Source organism: Triticum dicoccoides, chromosome 3A (assembly GCF_002162155.2).
Source record: "Triticum dicoccoides isolate Atlit2015 ecotype Zavitan chromosome 3A, WEW_v2.0, whole genome shotgun sequence".
NCBI lineage: Eukaryota > Viridiplantae > Streptophyta > Magnoliopsida > Poales > Poaceae > Triticum > Triticum dicoccoides.
Window position 1 is genome coordinate 139,330,119 of NC_041384.1, and position 16,375 is coordinate 139,346,493.

Below are 16,375 nucleotides of genomic sequence, written 5' to 3' on the forward strand. Positions count from 1 at the left end.
CAGAAGATGGGCACTAGAGGTGGGCTTGGGTGAGCACAACCCACCAGGGCGCGTCTGGGCTCCCTGGCGAGCCCAGGTGGGTTGTGCCCACCTGGTGGGCCCCCTCTAGTAGTTATTGGCTCCAATATTATTCATATATTTGATAAAAATCTCTATGAAGTTTCAGCTTGTTTGGAGTTGTGCAGAATATGTGGCCTAAGGTAGCTTTTCCAGGTCCAGATTTCCAGCTGCCGGAATTCTCCCTCTTTGTGTGTACCTTGCATATTGTGAGAGAGAAGGCATTAGAATTACTCCAAAAAGCATTATTATGGATAAAAACATCATAAATAACAGTAAGAAAACATGATGCAAAATGGACGTATCAGTCCCTGTGAACGAGGCTATCCTATCTACGCCGCCCCAATCGAGCAAGTGGAGTCGTAGCCCGAGGATCCTGTCGCAGTAGTGATACGGCACTCTGAGATTGAAGAGGATGCATGCCGCCGCAAGAAGGAGCACATTCTCGAGTGCTCTGACCTAGCTTGGATCGACGAGGAGGAGGTGGCACAAGTCATGGTCATCACTCGTTGCTCTGAATCTTAGGCCTACGTCGTAGACCTCAGTTCGGACAAGAAGGAGGACGATGACGATTGGGTGATGCAGATGGCAGGCTAGTTTAGGCATCAGTAGCAATGTTAAATAGCGGAATTGCATATTTTAATAATGTTTCTTAACGACATTGTAAAAGTGAAAAATTATATGTAATGTGTCCCATCTTGTCCATTAAAATCTAGTTCCTAAATAATATAGTTGATAATTATTAGATTGTTGCATGTATTAAATTGAGCTTAAATTGCCCCTATAAATTTGAAGGGAATAACAAATACCCTACTGCTTTTATAGTTCTTGGATCTCCATGGGATGATTTTTGTCCCATTATTTTTGGTAGACCTTTCCTGAATATTGTTAATGCTAAAATTGATTGTACTAGGGAAACAATCAGTGTTAATTTTGGTGATGTATCTCATGAATTCAACTTCTCCAAGTTTAGTAGACAACCACATGATAAAGATTATGTAGTTAAGATGAAATTATTGGTCTGGCTTCTATTGCCGTACCTCCTATTGATCTATTAGAACAATAATTTCTAGACAATGAAAATGATATGCATGTGAATGAAATAAATAAAATAGATGAGATATTCTTTAAACAAGCATCTATCCTTAAACACAATTTGCGTGTTGAAACTTGGGAGATCCTCTCCCATCTAATAGGGACCCTGTGTTTGAATTAAAGAAACTACCTAATACACTGAAATATGCTTATCTTGATGATAAGAAGATATATCATGTTATTACCAATGCTAACCTTTCAGAGCATGAAGAAAAGGGATTGCTTAAAACTCTAAGGAAGCATCATGCTGCAATTGGATACACTTTTAATGATCTTAAGGGCGGTAGCCCCACTTTATGTCACCACAAGATTAATATGGATCCAGACGCTAAATTGTTCGTTGATCATCAACGTCGTCTAAATCCTAAAATGAACGATGTGGTAAGAACAGAAATATTAAATCTTCTGAAAGCAAGTATAATTTATCGCTGATAGTAGATGTGTAAGTCCTATTCATTGTGTCCCTAAGAAAGTAGGTAGTAATGTTGTTCCTAATGATAAAAATGAACTTATGCCACAAAGAATTGTAACTGGTTATAGGATGGTGATTGATTTTAGGAAATTAAATAAAGCTACTAGAAAAGATCATTATCCTTGCCCTTTATTGATCAAATGTTAGAAAGGTTATCTAAGCTTACAAATTTTTGTTTCCTTGATGGATATTCTGGTTTTTCTCAAATACTTGTAGGAAAAGAGGATCAAGAGAAAACCACCTTTACTTGTTCTTATGGAACTTATGCTTACAGACGTTGCCTTTTGGTTTATGTAATGCACCTGCTATTTTTCAAAGATGTATGACTTCTATATTCTCTAATTTATGTGAAAAGATTGTTGAGGTATTCATGGATGATTTCTCCGTTTACGAAACTTCTTTGATGATTGCTTAAAAAATCTTAACTGAGTTTTGTAGTGAAGAAACCAATCTTGTCTTGAATTGAGAGAAGTGCCACTTCATGGTGAATGAAGGTATAGTACTTGGGCATAAAATTTCTGAATGGGGTATTGAAGTAGATAAAGCTAGAGTCGATGCAACTGAAAAAATATCGTGTCCTAAAGATATTAAAGGTATAAGAAGTTTCCATAGTCATGATGGTTTCTATAGGAGGTTCATTAAATACTTCTCAAAAATTTCTAGGCCTCTTACTAATCTTCTACAAAAAGATGTTCCATTTATTTTCAATGATTATTGTATAGAAGCCTTTGAAATACTTAAGAAAGTCTTAATCCCTGCACCTATTGTTCAACCACCTAATTGGAACTACTTTTTGAAATTATGTGTGATTCTAGTGATTATGCTATTGGTGTTGTTTGATGACCCACAAGTATAGGGGATCAATCGTAGTCCTATCGATAAGTAAGAGTGTCGAACCCAACGAGGAACAGAAGGAAATGGCAAGCGGTTTTTGGCAAGGTATTTTCTGCAAGTACTGAAATTATCGGTAACGAGTAGTTTGATAGAAAGATAATTTGTAAGGGGCAATAAGTAATAACAGTAACAATAGTGCAGCAAGGTAGCCCAATCGTTTTTGTAGGAAAGGACAGGCCGGAACAATCTCTTATAATATGCAAAGCGTTCTTGAGGACACACGGGAATTTCATCTAGTCATTTTCATCATGTTTCTTTGATTCGTGTTCATTACTTTGATAAATGGATGGACTGGTTCTTGGTTGTTGTTCTTAATTTAACAAGCCTCCTACTTATGATTACCCCCTCTCGTAAGCATCTGCAAGTACTTATGATTACCCCCTTTCGTTCGTGGGGCGCCATTTTTCATCAATGCCAGCACTATTTTTTTAAATAGTGTCGGCGTCTGCCAAATTGGTACGACAGCTATAAGTTGCTATTGCTGACGATGTAAGTACTTCCTACGCCACTACTATGTGGGCCCAGTTGTCGTGACCAGTTGCAGTATATTGGTGTCGTGCGATTTATAAACACGCCATAGATACTTAACTTTGTGATGTCGTGTCTTCGCATGGAACGCCAACACTAAGTTGTGCCTATATATAGATGTGTTGGAAACCCCCTTGTTCTCAAATACATTCACTTCCATTCTCCACAAAATTATACTCCCTCTTATTTAGCTGCTTTGGTGACAATGGACCCATCGGAGCTTGTCGAATCGGCATGAGCCCCCTGTTCGAGCCCACGTCGGCAGGGCGTGTCGCAAGTTTGGCACTCCTCCGCCTTGATCGAGCTCTCATATAGCATTGTTGGCCACGACATGCACTCGCCACGGCCAATGTAGCCAGTCCTATCTGGCGCATCATCCCACTGCAGCGCGACGTACCTTGGACGATCTGACAGCTAAACAATAGGAAAATAAAACAAAAAAATAATAAACTAAACATCTATAGAAATATAAAAAACAATATGTCTAACAAATAACTAAAAGTAAAAACAATTTGTGTACATAACATATAGCAACGGCGTTGGCCGCGTAGGCCAACGCCAGCAATTACCCCGCCGCCCCTGGTAGGAGATATTGATTAAATTAACCCCCCACACACAACCATCGATTCCCATTAAATCGCCGCCGCGTGCCCCCGTCGGCCTCACCTCCTGATGTCTACTACACAACCTTCTTCTTGTGGACGTTGTTGGGCCTCCAAGTGCAGAGGTTTGTAGGAAAGTAGCAAATTTCCCTCAAGTGGATGACCTAAGGTTTATAAATCTGTAGGATGCATAGGATGAAGATGGTCTCTCTCAAGCAACCCTGCAACCAAATAACAAAGAGTCTCTTGTGTCCCCAACACACCCAATACAATGGTAAATTATATAGGTGCACTAGTTCGGCGAAGAGATGGTGATACAAGTGGTATATGGATGGTAGATAAAGGTTTTTGTAATCTGAAAATATAAAAACAGCAAAGTAACTAATGATAAAAGTGAGCGCAAACGGTATTGCAATGCGTTGAAACAAGGCCTAGGGTTCATACTTTCGCTAGTGCAAGTTCCCTTAACAGTAATAACATAATTGGATCATATAAATATCCCTCAACATGCAACAAAGAGTCACTCCAAAGTCACTAATAGCGGAGAACAAATGAGGAGATTATGGTAGGGTACGAAACCACCTCAAAGTTATTCTTTCCAATCAATCCGTTGGGCTATTCCTATAAGTGTCACAAACAGCCCTAGAGTTCGTACTAGAATAACACCTTAAGACACAAATCAACCAAAACCCTAATGTCACCCAGATACTCCAATGTCACCTCAAGTATCCGTGGGTATGATTATATGATATGCATCACACAATCTCAGATTCATCTATTCAACCAACACATAGAACCTCAAAGAGTGCCCCAAAGTTTCTACCGAAGAGTCAAGACTAAAACATGTGCCAACCCCTATGCATAGATTCCCAAGGTCACGGAACTCGCAAGTTGATCACCAAAACATACATCAAGTGGATCATAGAATACCCCATTGTCACCACAGGTATCCCATGCAAGACATACATCAAGTGTTCTCAAATCCTTAAAGACTCAATCCGATAAGATAACTTGAAAGGGAAAACTCAATCCATTACAAGAGAGTAGAGGGGGAGAAACATCATAGGATCCAACTATAATAGCAAAGCTCACGATACATCAAGATCGTATCACCTCAAGAACACGAGAGAGAGAGAGAGATAGATCAAACACATAGCTACTGGTACATACCCTCAGTCCCGAGGCAGAACTATTCCCTCCTCGTCATGGAGAGCGCCGGGATGATGAAGATGGCCACCGGAGAGGGATTCCCCCTCCGGCAGGGTGTCGGAACGGGTCTAGATTGGTTTTCGATGGCTACGGAGGCTTCTGGCGGCGGAACTCCCGGTCTATTATGCTCCTCTGTAGTTTTAGGGTATATGGGTATATATGGGGGGAAGAAGTACGTTGGTGGACCTCCGGGATGTCCACGAGGCAGGGGGGTGCGCCTAGGGGTTGGGCGCGCCCCCCACCCTCGTGGGCAGCCCGGGACTCTCCTGGTCCAACTCTGATACTGCGTGGGCTTCTTCTGGTCCAAAAAAAGTTCCGTGAAGTTTCGGGTCAATTAGACTCCGTTTGATTTTCCTTTTCTGCGATACTCTAAAACAAGGAAAAAAATAGAAACTGGCATTGGGCTCTGGGTTAATAGGTTAGTCACAAAAATCATATAAAATAGCATGTAAATGCATATAAAACATCCAAGGTTGATAATATAATAGCATAGAACAATCAAAAATTATAGATACGTTGGAGAAGTATCACCTCCGCTGCTTCCACCGCCTCCGCCTCCACCACCGAAGTCCCCGCCCCCATCGCCGTCGCCTCTGTCGACGCCCCCGTCGTCGTCGCCTCCACATCCACCCCGGCCACCGCGCCCGTCCCCACCGTCATCCCCATCGTCGTCGCCTCCGTCAAAGCGCCCCTCGTTGTCACCTCCGTCGAAGCCCCCGTCGCCGTCGCCTCCGCATCCACCTCGGCCACCGAGCCCCCGGCCCCGTCGCACCCTGCAACGCTTCCTCGCCGTCTACCGCCGCCACAGATGAGTTCTACTTAGTGCAGTGTAATAGTAGTGTAGAATAATATTGAATTTTGTGTATCTGAGTAGTGTAAAATTTTAGTGTAGTTGTAGACTATAATTTTAGATAGTGTAATTTTATTGTATTCTACTAGTGTACCTGTGGTGAAAGAATGTAATGTAGTTGTAGACTAGCTATGATTTTAGATAGTGTAGTTTTATTGTATTTCTAGTATTGTACTTGTGGTGAAAGAATGTAGTGTAGTTGTAGACTAGCTATGATTTTAGATAGTGTAATTTTATTGTATTTCTAGTAGTGTACTTGTGATGAAAGAATGTAGTGTAGTTGTAGACTATGATTTTAGATAGTGTAATTTTATTGTATTTCTAGTAGTGTACTTGTGGTGAAAGAACGTTTTATGCATTGTAGGTTTTGAAGGTACTCGTTAATATGCTCATTTTTACTAACTTGTTAGTTATATATATGTATGCATCGTCACATATGGCTCCTAAGTTTCGTGGTGTGTGACAAAAGGGAAATAAGTACTATGCCACCATTAGGAAGGACAATGTCATCCACGAACTTGGCCATTGGGACACCCCGGAGTTAGCGGTGTGCGCTTATGATGCCATGGCAGTAGAGTTCTTTCAGGAAGGGGTGAATCTGAACTTCCCTGAGTGTCATGAGTTCGTGATGTTCCTCGCGCCTAAGGACATGAGGATATGCGTAGGGTTGAGAAGAAGGAGAGCAAAGAGGCCGAGATGCAGTTCTTCGACCCATTGGTGAGCGAGCTTGCAAGAGATGACAAACTCATGGAGGCCAACAAGATAATGTTACTTCAGTATGCATCCAGGAAGAGCACAGAGGAGCATCCCATAGATTGGGACGCCTTGGAGCGTGAGCAGGAGGGTCAGCAGGGGTGTCGTCGTAGGTCGACTAGGCACGACCACGAGGTCAATCCCTCTGGCCACTAGCTTAGCGCCTACTACCTATTTCATATGAACTGTTTAACTTTATGCACATTTTATGTTTGAACTACGCATGGTTAGTAGAACTGTTTTATTACAAGTACGTATGTGTTAATAACTAGATGGGCGGATAGCGCTGGTTCGTACTAACTGCTTGTGTTGTATTATATTTATGTGCATCTTATGTATGCTTATTTTTTTGAACTTCATGTATGAAAGCAGTAAATGGATGCTCCATGTGAGACCTGTGGTTCAGTGAGATGGCAAAGGGATAAGAAGTTCTTTGTAGATCTGCCGAATGACCACCTCACTAGGACGGTATGTTTTAGTTCAACATGTTTTGAGAGTTTCATATGATGTATACGGTTGTGACCAAAATTGTGTAACTAGCTAGCTACTTCTTTCTTTCAATTTTGCTCAGGTCATCCCTTGTGGGGCAAGGCGTGACTTCTTAGAGAAGTTTAAAGTTATAGTTGATGCCACCATCACATTCCTGTGCACCCTCATGAAGATGATGACGACCCAAAAATTCAATTGTCTTGTCACCAACAACGCAAACCGCACCTACTTCGGTTGCCCTGGTTGAAAAGCCCTTACAAATGCTTACGAGATGGAAGCTGGGGAGAGAGCCACGTTCTACCTCGACTACAATCGTGACGAGATCATGGTCTAGCACAAGCACGCTGGTAGCGATGATGGTTCACTTACTCTGGACTATGACCTGACTCCGCCTGCAGAGAAGTCGTAGTTAGGTAGTTGGCATGCATGGAAGATATCATGTTATTATACCTCTATTTATTTAAACTTGTACATTCATATGTGTGTTACTTTGCCTACTTTGTTGAACTATATGAATAAGTGCATTGTTGAACTTAAATGTTGTCATTGGGTCTATTTATTGTTGATTTATTGACTGTTCTTAAATTGGATTATGTTGTCATTTTGGCTGAAATGTTGTTGTACAACTTTTATTTCAAATTTGAAAATCAAATTACTGGCGTCAAGAAAACATGGAACATCACAACTGATGACTAATACTGCTAGAGTGGACAACGCGGCACGCCATTACCGTCCAAAATACTGATGGCGTAGGTGCCAACGCGAGCGCTAATTTTTAACACTGGCGCCATATTGGTGGTGTCGGGTGTGAATGCCATCAAGGCAGTTTTTGGCACGTTGTAGCTAGGCTTTTCTCCACTAGTGATGGGCAAAGAATTAAGACATTATACCTCAGGTTCGCCCAGTAATGTTGAAACTAATATTATTCAAACATTGAAACAAGAGGAACACATAAAAGAAATGTTTCGGGATGCTCCAAAACCCTGAAATGGAGTAGGAATGTGATATGGCAAGTTAACCGACTCAAAACATTCCCTAAAAATTAATTCTATCTATTTTGGTATATTAGAAAAAAATAAAAAATAATAAGAACCAACCGAGGGAACCCACAAGGAGGTCACAAGGCAACAGGGCGCGCCAACCCGAGGGCGTGCCGGGTTGTCTTGTGGGTCCCTTGTTCTTCCTCCAACAACGTGGGAGACGATGCTTGGTTATTGCAGATGGAACTACTCAAGAGGGACGAGGAGGAAGAGGTTACCATGGAAGAAGATGAGGGGGATTCACTGGAAGTTCATCCTCCGACCTCTGAAAGGGGTACCTTGCCGACATCTCCGCTACTCCAAACCCCCATCAAGCTATGAGGACGACACTGAGCTATATAAGTCAAGAGGTACAAGAGGGACCTGCCCCTAGGAGGCTACATAGGAATATTTTTCATAATTTGGTTCACAATTATGGAGTTTAGAATACTCCCCGTATGCACATACCTTCCAATTGGGACATATCTCGTCCAAGTGAAAGTGATGCAGGAAAGAATGCTTGGGGACCAGAGAATAAGAACATTATGGTTGAAGTCCAAAAGAATGCGGAGATGATCCAACATGTGCTCCGAGAAATATAGAGTTGGAAGGAGATCCTAATTGGTGTCATGAAGGACAAGCCTACCACTTCACCACCATCACCGAAGAAACACTTGAGTACAAAGGTATGGGCACCACCCTTGGATTGTTCCAAGCTTGGAGGAGGTGTCTCGGTATCATATCACCATCACTTCTACAATCATTATCTATCTTAGATCGATCCTTAGTTATTTCATGATTTAAAAAAAAGTTTATTATGATCTAGTTTTGAGTGCTTGCTTCGTGATCTACCTATCTATATAATCGTGTGTGAGAGTTATACAATAAAGAGTAGTTTGATCTTTTGCTCATTTACTTTCTTATTTCACTCTTAGCAATGAAAAGGAATAAAAGATTGTATGCTAATCCCATGGGAAGTAATAACTTCACATAGGAAGAGTATGGTTGATAAAAAATATTGGAAATTAACAAACATAGTATTGGTCGTTGATGCAATTCATGCAAGATTATTAAAGGAAGAGAGGATTCACATGTAAATATACTATCTTGGACATCTTTTATGATTGTGAATCCCCATCAAATATTTTCTGCTTGGTCAAATAGTTGATGTTGGATAAGGAAGACAATGTAATGAGTTATGTTTGCTTACATTCACATAGAAGTTATTTTATCACGGATCCTCTAACATGTGGTGCTTGTTTATAATCTTTTTCCATCCCAAAACTTTGTACTAAGTAGAGATACTATTTGTACATCCATAACCCCTTAAACCCAGTTTCTTGTCATGAGAGTCCACTATATCTACCTATGGATTGAATAAGATCCTTCAAGTAAGCTGTCATCGATGCAAAAGCAATAAAAATTGCTCCTATATATGTATGATCTTTTATTGTAAGGGAAAATAAGCTTTGTACGATCTTTTGGTGGCAAAGAAATAGAAGCGACAAACTGCATAATAAAGGTTGCTATCATAAGGGGCAATATAAAGTGACATTCCTTTACATTAAGAGCTTGCACATCCAAAGCTAAAAAGCCATGACAACCTTTGCTTCCCTCCGCCAAGGGCCTATCTTTTACTTTTCTGTATTTACTTTTATGCAAGAGTCAATAGTGAGTATCCTATTCCATTCTTATTTATCCTTTACTTGGCAAGCATCATGTGGTGGGGAAAGATCCAGTCATATATATCCACTTGGATGTAGGTAATCATGATTTATTATTGTTGACATTATCCTCCGAATAAACGAGTTGGGAGGTGAAATCAATAAACCCCCATCTTCCTATGTGTCTGACGGAAATGTTTGTTCCCAAAAATATGCATTGAGTGTTAGTAATCGTAGAAGACTATATGATAGTTGGGTATGTGGACTTTCTAAAACAAAAGCTCTTTCATAGACTCTTCCTAGAAATATGATGAATTGTGATTGTTTTGATGACTGAGAAAATAGTTTGTTTGTTTTCAAGAATATTTATACTTCATACTTCAAAGTTGTGAATGAATTGTTACTTGATTATGAGAATTTATATGATAAATATTTGCTACTATGACAATGAACATGATATCATGTCCGTATTTTGTTTTATCGATACCTCTATCTCTCTTCTCTCTCTCTCTAAACATGCGGTCATGATTATCGAGTTCGGCTTTCGCTTGAGGACAAGCGAGGTCTAAGCTTTGGGGAGTCGATACATTCATTTTGCATCATATTTCCTACTATTATTTATAATTTTTTGGTTACTATTTCACTTTATGATGCAATTCTAATGCATTTTCTCTCTTAATTTGCAAGATTTACATGGAGGAGGGAATTACCGGCAACTAGAATTCTGGACCTAAAAGAGCTACAACAGACATAGCTATTCTATGAAGCTCCAAATGATCTGAACTTCATGAGGATTTTTTATTGAACATATAACAAATACGGGAACAAGGAAATACCAGAGGGGCCACCCATTGCCCACAAGGCAACCCCCCCCCCCACAGGGCTTGCCCTGATGCCTTGTGAGGCCCCAACTGGCCTCCATTGCCCATGTTTTGCTATATGAAGGGTTTTACCCTAGAAAAAAAATAAGATGAAGACTTTTGGGATGAAGCGCCGCCGTCTCAAGGAGGTACCTGGGTAGGAGCAGTTTTGCTCTTCGGGGGAGCAATTTCGCTGGGGATACTTCCCTCTGGGAGGGAGGAAATCGAAGTCATCAACATCACCAGCAATCCTCTAATCATGGGAGGACCAATCTTTATTAACATCTTCACCAGCACCATCTCCTCTCAAACCCTAGTTCATCTCTTGTATTCAATCTTTGTCCCAAAACCTCATATTGGTACCTATGGGTTGCTAGTAGTGTTAATTACATATTGTACTTGATGCTAGTTGGTTTATTTGGTGGAAGATTACATTTTAAAATCCTCAACTTATTTAATACATCTCTAATCTTGAACATGAATATGATTTGTGATTAGTTACTTTTGCTCTTGAGAACAAGAAGTCTTGTTATAAGTAATCATGTGAAGTTGGTATTCGTTCAATATTTTGATGATATCTATGTTGTTCTTCCTTTAGTGGTGTCATGTGAACGTGACTACATGACACTTCACCATACTTGGGCCTAAGGGAAGGCATTGGGGAGTAATAAGTAGATGATGGGTTGCGAGAGTGATAGAAGCTTAAACCCTAGTTCATGTTTTATTCTGTAAGGGGCTGATTTGGATCCATATATATTTCATGTTATGGTTAGATTTATCTTAATTATTCTTTCGTAGTTGCGGATGCTTGTGAGAGGGGGTAATCATAAGAGGGTTTCTTGTTCAAGTAAGAATAGCACCCTAGAACCGGTACACCCACATATCAAATTATCAAAGTAGCGAACATGAATCAACTAAACATGATGAACGTGACTAGACGAGAATTCCCATGTGTCCTCGAGAACACTTTGCTTTTATGTAACAAAACTTTCCGGCTTGTCCTTTGCTATAAAAAGGATTAGGGCACCTTTCTACATCTTTGTTACTATTGCTAGTTGTCACTTGTTAGGAATTACCTTGCTACCAAACTATTTGTTACCGTTACTTTCAGTACTTGCAGAGAATACATTGCTGAAAATCACTTAACATTTCCTTATGCTCCTCGTTGGGTTCGGCACTCTTACTTATCGAAAGGACTACGATTGATCCCCTATACTTGTGGGTCATCATATTTCCGCCTATGATTGCACCCCATGTACGAAACAATGAAGTGTTCTTCCCGTTCTTAATACAAAAGACATGCGCCTTGTGTGTTCTTGAAAACCCCATTGGAAAAACATCGCGTGGGGACATCACCCAACACATCATGGCCTTGCAATCCTTCATCACTAGACCAAATGGTTGGAGAATTTGTGCCATGCCATAGAACAAACTAAAAGAAGAGATTGAAGTCGCCACACGAAAACCCATCCAGCTGCTTCACTTGATTGACACACAAATTGTAATGATTTGAAGAGAGCCCATAAATCTCACAATACCTACTCTCACATGCCCTTCATTGACATCAGATCGGACGTCTTCATCAAAGTAGGGAGAGCCCATACAAAATTTCAATGTGTTATAGCCGCACCACCTCGCTGATGCCGCCAGGCGAGCAAGTTAAGGGAAAGAATAACCTACTAGCAGAGCTAATAAGAAAAAAAAACGAGGACAACCCTAATATGCTACCCGCAGACAAGGCCACCGTACAGGGGAGAGGATGAGATGGAAGTTTCCTCCTTGTAAGCGCCTTGTGCGCCCCCTAACTCCAGCAACGCTCATGCGCCAGCTCCATGCACTGGTCAGCGTCGGTGCTATACAAACAATTTTAACCCCTTTCCGCGACGACATTTGGAACCATTGTCTAGTGAGTGTGGGCGATAGGGGGGTCCTTCCCACACGACCCAGAAACCGTCGTGGATATGCCCTTCTGGCACACACGCTCGGCAAAATGAGGTCATGTGCGACTGTCGAGCGGTCAAATACAGAAATACATACAATAGAGCTAAAAATACAATTATACAGGCGAAATTGTTTCCGGTCGCAAGTACATCCCACACAGTCAGCCCCCGCTAAACGTTTCAGTTCGTATGTACATCCCACACAGTCGCTCCAAGGAAAACTTTTCCGTTCATAGGTACATCACACACAATTTTTCTCGTTAAATCATTTGCGTTATTGAATGTATCACACACGGTCCATAGAAGAAACTGTGTGACAAAGGTTGTCCATTGCACACGGTTTTTATGTGGTAAATGTTTGCGAAAGGTGGCCTAACACAAATAGTTTTCAAGAGAAAGTCGTGTGTGATTGTTCATTGATCCAACATGGTTTATTCCTAGAAACTCTGTGTGTTTCCTAAGGTCATCGCCCACAATATTATTTCAATAACTGTTTGCAATAGCAAAACCCAATTAGCAGGCTAATTCGCCATTAGCAGGCTAATTGCCCTATTATTAATAATTTGTAAGTGCATCTAGTGCCCCTTAGTGATTTTGGTGTGTTGAAGACTTATAGGTTAAGGGACTAATGCATGTGTGAGTGTACACATGTCTATAAGTCTATGAGGAGTTTGATATTTACAGGAAAAGTTGACCCCTAAAAATGAATATCTTCGACTGAAGATTTTGGTATTTCCGAAGACTTTCATGAAGACTTTGAAAGTGAAGAAATTGGTGTGTTCATGAAGACTTGATATTCATGCGAGAAATATGAAGCTTGAAGACTTTCGTGTTCATAGTTTTGTTTTTCTCTCTCTTGAGTCATAGGAAACACCGTACTGTTAAAGGTGGTCGAGGAAATACTAAGGAAAATTTTCCATGTGATGCTCAACTCAAAATCCTACACCTACCAATCCCTTCGAGTGAAGCCATTGGAAATCTCATTCAGTTCAGCCAATTTCTTCCGTGACAGAGACAAAGTTCTTCTGGTCTCTGAGTAATTTGTCCTGACTGAGGAGTTAGGAATTCGCCAGTGCGGATTGCCTACACAGTGAGGAACATGATAGCCCTGAGGATTTTGCTACTAAAAATTCCGACCGTTGCTGTGCTATGCGCTAGCTGTCCCAAAATATCTATCCACCTAACGGTCATATCATTGAAGGGCATTTATGTATTATCATGTCGGGCTGCTCCCTTGGCTATAAATAGCCGCCCCCTACAACCACTAGCTGGTTGGTTGCTTCGAGAGAAACTGACACTTGTCATTTGAGAGCAACCCATCCTCCGAGGACTTTGAGCAAAAATCATCAAGTGAGGAAAAACCAAAAACCCAAAACCCAAACACCTACAAACCCCAAGTGATTGAGCATCACTGAAGAGATTGATCCTGAGTGGATCCGACGCTTGTTACCTTTGAAGACCGTGCTTCTTCCAGACGGTTAGGTGTCATGGTCTAGAGCATCCAAGAGGAATTGTGGATCGCTGAGTGACCAAGTTTGTGAAGGTTTGGAAGTCGCTTGAAGACTTACCACGAGTGATTGGACGAGGTCTGTGTGACCTTAGTTCAAGGAGAATATGGTGAGGACTGGGTGTCTTGGACTAAGTGTCCTTGACTAGGTGTCCGAGACTGTGTGTCCTCGAGTTTAAATACTCAGCCGCTCCAACCAGACGTACAACTGAGACAGCAGTTGGAACTAGTCTACCAAATCATTGTCTTCACCGAGCTTACTGGTTCTATTTCCTCAACTCTTTAATTTCCTCATAACTGTGATGTATGTTGGTTCATATCTGTGTTTGAAGACTTTGACTAAAGACTTTCTCAATTTCCTCAGTTCAATTTCTTCAGTCTGTTTGTCTTCATCCTATGTTATCCTGTGATTACACTTCCTGTACTCTATGCCTGTCTTCATTTCATCATGATGACTATGCTTGTATTTTGTTGTGTTTACTTTTGAGTACTTATTCCGCTGCTAGTAGTTCTTCACTAAGGAATTTCCTCACTAGCAAATTCCTCAATGAAGAATTTCGTAAAAATCGCCTATTCACCCCCCTCTAGTCGATACAACGCACTTTCATAATTCATTTATTAATCTAATTGACATTCATATTAAGCACATAATATATTTCATTTCCATATTAAGGAAGCAGAATTTCATAACTAAAATACATCAGAGTAGCATGATATAGCTTCAGCACTCAGCTAGCCCATTACACAACTGCACCAGCACCAAGTTTCACATGAAACATGTAGAACCTTTCGAAATTAGCATCATAGACGGTATATAGACAAATGCATCTCATCTCGAAAACTGCTAAAGCGGAAGGCGAATATTGAGCCTTCATTCATGTTGAAGGTCTTTGCAACTTTAGGCCAGTGCATGTGGATGATTGATTGTCCTTCCTTCGTCCTCTTCATGAACACTTCAATTGAACCATGGGTGTTGTATGAAAACCTTCCTCGCCTCCTGACCATAGAAGTGGTTTGAGAGGTAGTCATCAGTGAACTGCTTTGGAAAGGCTTGAAAATAAGGATGTGCATAAATATATTCTCTATATTGGAAATGGGGCAAAGGAATAAAAAAAGGGAAGGTATAATAGTTAGTACCATCTTGTAGTGAACTGATGTCTTCTTCATTGTGCAGACAAAGATCTTTGTCGCTAATTTCTTTATCCTAACAATCTTTCTAAGTTCCTTGATTTGATTGAGATTCATGGACAACTCATTTCCCCATATGCAAAAAGGGTCGAACAGTGGGTCAAAACCTCTGACAATAGGACCTACATGTGCAAGACCAAATTGTTGAAAACCAAATATTAGAATGGTTCCTGCAATTGCACAATAATGTGCTATTAGACAACAGACCATGCACGTGCTAACCTCGATTATAAACCTCAGTACTTCCCATTGTTTCCCTACAACACATATAAGGTAGTTAGTCATTAGGTTAAGTAAGGGTTTGCATGTTGTCAGTAAAATATGTTGATGAAAAATAAGCACATTGCACATTCATCAGATTAATTCAAGCCACATGGAAAACCCATTTATCCAAACCAAGCATGATTAAGAACTAGGAAATATAGCACTTGTATATGTTTCTCATGTATTAACTGCAGCCAAGTTCAATTTATTCCTCACATGCACAACAATACAAAATTCTACCCACGACAATTGGACATTGCATTGAGAATTGAACCAAGTAGTTAACTAAACACCAACAAATGAACCAAACATTAACTGAGCACCACATTGCACAATATAACATACTCCAAATAGAAGATCAGATAGTTAACCAAATAGTTAACTACAGCCAATTGTAGAAATTGTATTTGTTTCTCATGTATTTACTACAGCCAAATTCAATTTATTCCTCATATGGTATACAATAACAGAATGCACCCACAACTATTGAACATCGCATTGCAGAATTGAACCAAACAATTAACTAAACACCACAACACAAATGAACCAAACGTTAACTGAGCACAATATTGCACATTGTATAACCAAACCAAGCATGCTTGACAACTAGGAAAGATAGCAATTGTATTCGTTTCTCATGTATTTTGTAAAGATAAATTCGATTTATTTCTCACATGGAAGACAATACAAAATTGCATCCTGAAGAATTGAACATCACATTTGCAGAATTGAACCAAACAATTAACTGAAGACGACAACTAATTAACAAAACAGTTAATAAGTGAGCACCACACTGCATGACATATAGAACATATACACTAGAGCAACATATTGCATGGTAAAATTAGATAGCACAATTCACTAGAATTTGTGAAGGAAAGGCAGGAGCATCACATGCAATGGGTAAACCGGGCATGCTTAACTGGTGTAGCTAGCAAATGGCAAGGTGCTCCTCCAATATCTGGGGGTCGGCACAAATGGCAG